The sequence below is a fragment of the Ostrea edulis genome, chromosome 3 (genome assembly GCF_947568905.1).
Source record: "Ostrea edulis chromosome 3, xbOstEdul1.1, whole genome shotgun sequence".
In the NCBI taxonomy this organism is placed as follows: Eukaryota; Metazoa; Mollusca; class Bivalvia; order Ostreida; family Ostreidae; genus Ostrea; species Ostrea edulis.
The window spans coordinates 2441758-2448525 of record NC_079166.1 but is presented as its reverse complement, the minus strand read 5'-3'; the positions used below and the strand labels follow the sequence as shown (position 1 = coordinate 2448525).

Genomic DNA, 6768 nt, shown 5'->3' with positions numbered 1-6768 from the left:
GACTAATTCAACATTTGACAAGCATGGAGATGTTGCTTTTAGAAGTTTGAGTCAGATATTAAAATGTCACATTCAGTGTGAGTTCAAGTCCGGATGTTAAAATGTCCCATTTAATTTAATATGAATTTCCACTCTGAAATTCTTTCTTTTTTGAAACTCCCTCCAGAGCAGATCGGCGACATGAATATCGAATATTTACTGTCACATCCCCGAGGATTACTTTGTCAAACTGTTAAAAAAAAAAAGGTGTTAATGCATTCAAGTGCGTGGAAACCCTCCTCATTCGAAATCGCAATCAGCATATGAGAAAAATGTGTTTTCTCTCTTGATATTTGTTTAAAAAGATAATTTAGTAATAATGTCAGACAAATTATGTGGAAAAATATATCTACAAATCAATTTCATTACCTAACTGAGGGACGCCAGACTAATATAGTGATCATGAATATTCATTGATGATTTGTGCAAGTTCTATTGGTCTTTGACAATAATAAATCGCTAAAGATGCTGACTTAGCCGTCCAAGGTCAACATTCATTTCCAGAGTCTTCCTAACGATGTCCCATATAATGAGATAAATTTGGCCCCATGCTTATTTTTATATTGAAAGTAGTACATGCTTAGGAATCCTATTTTATGTGTACAAATTGGGTGGGTCATTTAGAAATTTGTGACTTGGAAATAAGTTGATTTGTGTTGAGAACATTGGAAGAATTGCATTTAGAAAGATATTTATCTGAAATGATTAAAGCTATGTATCCAGCAACTGAAGTACCTGTTCTACAAATTGTTATGAGACCAAGAGGAAAACGTTTGATTGGTTAAAAAAAATATTCAAACTGCATGAAAATATATACTTGCATGTAAATCATCATTTCTTACCATCACGTTGTTTTTGAGGAAAAAGCACTCTATGTCATTAAATCAAAAGATCCCTCATAAAACGGACCTCTTGGGAGATCTGGATAAATGTACTTATTTTCTTCATCTCTTAGGAAATCTGCCACCGTGCCTCTCTTCCGAATTCTCCACTGCACAGGGCTATAGACTCGCCCATGAGAGACATACAGGAAGAAATTTTACAAGGCACCTGCAAGCACTATAGTCCTATATTTAAACGAAAATCAAGACATTTTAATCCCACGAATTTTGATAACGAGACTGACGATCCCACTGACGATCGCACGCTAGAGGAGATCAAGTATTCCCAAAGTTTTAGGAATTTAGAGACTTTCCAAAAGGCTCAGCTTAAACAGAAGGTACGGATGTTTGTAGACCAAAGAGAGATAACTCGTGTTGTGAATTTAGGTTCATTTGCTTTATTTCACAGACAATTATATCGCTACTACTACAGAGTACTCTTTAGTAAATTCTAATCCAATAGTTGCCTGTGCTTTATATTTTTTTTTAAAAAGAAGAATTGTTTTATATGAAATATTTTTATTCGTCTAACTGTTAGCTTCAGAAGGTGCGGAAGAGAGGCGAAGACAGGGGAAGATCAAGGTACCCACATCTGGGGTTTCGCTAGTTTCGCATGCACAATAAAGCTCCTCTCTGGAACGAGAACATTCAAGTATACCAGCTGGACTTTGGGGACGGGTCAATTAAGAATCGGCCAAAAACTTCCAGATCGAGTTCCGAAGTCGTCAGGTGGGTATTTGTTCCAGATCGAGTTCCGTTGTCGAATGTTTTCACATCGGTTGATGTTTACAAAGTTCCAATTTCACAATGATAGACATAGAATGGAAACATGAAATATTTTAAAATTGATTTTAATCAGTGTGATGCTCATATTCTCCTGAATGTTTATGTGTGTGTGTGTGTGTTGTTTCAATACTGAATTGCCTCATTAATTATTCATGAGAAGGAGCGATTAGGAACGGGTGGAATGAAGCGTAATCAACAGTGGGTTTCCGACCATGACCCATGCATGGTGCTCAATTTCGTTGCAGTAAGGTCTCTTTTTTGTACCGTTATCTGAGAGTTAGTTTTCCAGGTTAAACATTCTTATTTTTCTTTTCTTTATTACGCATGCTTGCTTCAGTTTTGATATCCTTTTCAATGCTTTTTGTATTGCGAGAAAATGAAACATAGATTGATTGCTACGATATCGGACCTATGTTAAGGTTTTACACGGAGAACACATGTAAAGGAGAATCGAACACACGACAGTGAGAATCGAACACAGGGCAGGGGAATTCGAAGCTGAGACCGGAAATTGCGAAAACGAGCACATTAACCACTTTTCTATCGTGACCAGGTTTTCCTTCATGTAAAAAAGGAAAGAAGAAAAACGTGATTCGTTTGTTTCACAATTGTAATGATTTTAGTGTGTGTGTTGTTTTACTGGATTTTCTTAAGGAAAAAAATAGGAATACCATTATTATTGTTTGATTTCTATGAATATGACCGGGGCATATAGTTTTTGTCATGTCCGTTTGCCACTCTTCCGTCACATTTGCGTTTAGCTCAGCTTCAAGGAAACTATTCGAAATATTTTTATCAAACCTTATATCTGATACATATTGGTGACATCTATTCCACTGCATCAATATTTTTTTAACCTTGACATTTCTTTTGACCCTAGCCTCACTATTTTCCCTATTTGTTGGTTACTGGTTCACTCAGTTTTAAAGTGATTAATGAAGTGTTTATTTACCCCACTCTGAAGATAGTGTTTGTCATCTCTGTCTGTTCATCTGTATAAACATGTATTGAACTTGACTGGACAATCTTCTGCTTGCATTTTTAGGTCACCTGAGTATACTCAGGTGACCTATTGCAATCGGTTGTCGTGCGTCGTCCGTCGTGCGTTAACAATTGAACATTTTTAACTTCTTCTTGTTATACACCAATCCAATTCTTTTCAAATTTGGTATGAAGGATCTTTGCGACAAGGGGGACTGAAGTTGTAAATTTCAGGACTCCAGCACCCTGGGGGCCTAGGGGGTGGGGGGAAAACTGCCCAAAATTGACCAATTTTCAAAACTCTTCTTCTCAAGAACAGCACGTGTAAGAAAAACTAAATGGATGGTGATGGAGAGCAGGAAGGCCTCTACCAAAATTGTAAATTTCATTATCCCCGGGGTAGGGGTTCAGACCCCAGGGTAGGGCCAAACTTGTTATATAGGGTTTATGCGTAAAACACTTAAATAACATCTTTAGTGCTCTTGATACTAAATTGAAACTAAATGGATAGAGCAGGTAGTCTTTTACGAAAATTGTAAGTTTGATGATCTCCAGAGTAAGGGTTCTGACCCCAGGGTGGGGCCAAACTTAGTATATGGTATTCATGTGTAAGTTTGCTGATACTGTATAAAATCTAAATGCAAACTTAGGAGTAGCAGAAAATGATGTACAAAAAATGGTGAATTTCAATCAAAACCCAGAGTTATGACTTTAGGATAAGTCGAAATTAGTCATATGTTTTGATGTTTTAATGTTAATACACATATTATTTAGAGCCTTTCATCAGTGTATGCACGTTTGAAGGCAGTGAAGTTTTAAGAGCACATCTTTGTTTTATATTGTTGCTGAACATTAGAATTTAGCTTAGATATTCAGAACAGGGAATTTTGGCTAGATTTCATAGCCCATGGAAGCAGTGATACTTTTTCACTAGTATTCAGGTGACCGATAAGGCCCGTGGGCCTCTTGTTCATATATCAACCTCACTTTAAGACAAACTATTCAACATATTTTATGGTGAACGAAAACACAAAGCATGACGGAAAGACGGAAGACGGACATGACAAACACGATATGCCCCGGTCATATTCATGTCACCTTGAGGCATTCGTGTCCTATGTATATATTTCTAGTTCAATCTGTAATTATGTTTATGCGTAAAACACTTAAATAACATCTTCAGTGCTCTTGTTTAGATTTTTAGCATTTAAAATACCCTGTACATCCTGGTAGAACTTTAAATTTTTTCATGATGAGTGAGAAAAATTGAATTTGCTTGTCATCATGTTTTTGTTGTTAAGAACATTTCTAGGCCTCGGGTGACATGTATATGACTGTAGAACAATGAACTAACAATGGGAATCATAAGGGTATTTTCAGGTTAAACTGCACTGTTCACTATAAGTATAATGCTTTATAACAAAATGTGAAGATAAACGTATTACGGAGTGACTCACCGTTACTGAGGGGGTGCGGTTTAGTAGAGTATATTAGGGGAGGCCAGTGGGAATTCCAACGATTGTTCAAGGGGGATAATTTAGTAAGCAGTCCTCGGCCGACGACCAAATACATTATGTATGTCATTTTCATAAAAGAGAAGAAAAAAGTCGGTTACTGTGATCTCGTATTTAACTCTTATATAGGGATGTTACAAGTATACAGGATGTTAGGTAGGAGAAGGGAACTGTGTCAAGGTGTTGATGCGTATCTCAGGTGTACGAAATGTAGACCAATTAAAATGACTGTCTGTTGGAATTCGGATAAGATTTCTGTGCATTCTTAATTTTGCCGATTGTTCAATTTGAAGAGTTTTATTTTACATGGTAACGTGAGACGCCGTGAAACTGGAATATGTACACATCTTAATTTCATTTCTACACTCACTGACATTACAAACTTCTTATCTATTTAAGTCATCTATTTACAAGGTGTTTTTTTTTTTCTATGTTATTTTAAATTCATTGAAATAGATACCTGTGTACTGCATGGGTTATAAATCGGCAGTACGATGGAGTTTAAATACATATCGTGCGAGTACACATACCAAGGCCATGCGATCTATTCCAATGAATAACCCTCCTATTGCTCTCATGAATGTAGATGAAGAAAAAGGCGATAACTGATTGATTGATTTTTTTTACGCCGTTTTGGCAATATTTCAGCCATTTTACGGCGGTTACTGAGTACAGAGGACTTTGTATGAATATTTGGTAATTGTTTTAATTGTTCTTTTTACAGGTAATGTAGTTTGGTAGGATTGGGAGTAATGTGTACACCCTGGATTTCCAGTATCCGTTCACTGCGTTACAAACGTTCTCTCTAGCGTTAGCTAACGTGACGCAACGACTGAAATAGAAAGGGACACGGGGGAGGTTGGGGGGTAAATAGACACACTCCAACCAAAAATAAATCTTTCTAGAAGCTGGGATACATACATGTCGTACATATTTTTTTTCAATGTAAAGAATAGAGTTGCAATAAACACGTATTTGTATAAGTGTCTTTTATATAATGTTGGAATTTTTCAATGAAATTATTTTTTTATTTTTCAAAATTAATGAGAAATAGTAAAGGATTAAGTATATCTAAATAAAAACAAATGTTCTTCACTTTTTCGTACAATTTGTAACTTATGATTGTGATTCAGCATTTCAATATATTGTATAAATATACAAAGGGTCTAGCACCTTAGAACCTATACAATGGAGTAGATAGGTAATTGTGTTATTTATAAAGTCTCTTCTCAGCTGGCTGTATGTTAGGTTATTTGAATTAATCATGCCCTTTTGGGGCATTTTTCTAATTATTTTTTAAATCTCAATATTATGCTTGTCTTTTGTTAAATTGTAAGGAGATTTAGTTGAAGAAGCTTGCTCGTGTATGACTTTTAAACATGTAGATATGCCAAGTTACTTTTTGAATAAAAATTATCAAATCCTGTGTTATTTTGGATTATATTATTTTTTTTTCCGTTGTCGATTATTCTAACTTGAGCTGGCGTTTCGGTGGTGCCTTGAAATAATCGCTGCTTGATTTAAAAAGAAAAAACCACGTGCTGTTTCCTGTGTCTTATATATTCAGAAATCCAACCATTGGAGATGTTGTCTCATGAATGGTATATTTAGGGGTAGACATTTAAAAGGACACATTTGGACTGACCAAAATATGTATTGCTTCAGAATTTATTTTGCATACGTTAAGTCAATGGGCTTTTGGTTTGGTGGGAGTTATTTTATTTTTGTTAAAGTTGGTTGCTTGTTTGTATTGTTTTTGCATTATTATTTTTATATTTTATTATTGTAACTGATAGTAGTTTATGGGTTTGGGGGTGAAAAATTTCAATCTAATTTGTTTCTGTTTTTGTTTTTGCTCGTGAGAAATAAAATTATATCCGGAAATTCTGTTCTAAAGAATTGGGTTTCGTTTGCAATAACAGGTGATGGATGAATGAAAAGGAATAAAGAAGCTCCGTATGTGAATGAAAACACCAGTGGTGTGTTGACATTAAAAATAATACCGTGGAACACCAGACGAAACAATTATTCAGCGTTTTCTTGAACTGAGTTGACATGAGTGGACTTCCCGTACGAAAACGTGGAGTGCTATTGGAAGATTTTTGCAAGTCATATAGGTGTATTATGATTACATACTTTCTAAAATTCGGATAGAAAAAACAAACTTGAAGACACTGATAATGTAATAGCTGTGAATATAAGTTACAAACAGAATAAAAAGGAAACGCCATTAAGACGATGCATTAGGTGTGATAAGACAATTAAACCTGTTTGAACTGAGAAACTGATATTCGAGTTTGGTTCATGGTCAGTATCTGAAAGCGAATAACACGAGATGACTGGGTATAATCCTTGATGTTTCGTCAGATTTTTAATACAATGTGTACAGAATTAGATTTTCCGTACCACACTGTTGAAGTTCACATCAGATTACATCTTTAAAATGCATGTATGTTGAAGTAAAATGCAATCTCAAAACATGACCGCCGAATTTTTTTTATATATGACAATTTTACATGAACTTTAAGAGTAGTTACTCTTTCTTCTGCGTAGTTGTCTATACGCAA

The 6768-nt window shown here is 35.3% G+C and overlaps 1 long non-coding RNA gene across 1 annotated transcript; it reads left to right on the top strand.

Moving 5' to 3' along the window:
• The first annotated feature begins 646 nt into the window (after window positions 1-646).
• LOC125675560 (uncharacterized) lies at window positions 647-5630 on the top strand. The gene is made up of 3 exons (XR_007370557.2): window positions 647-1258; window positions 1459-1649; window positions 4926-5630. It is a non-coding gene; the product is annotated as an uncharacterized LOC125675560 (long non-coding RNA).
• Window positions 5631-6768: the final 1138 nt, after the last annotated feature.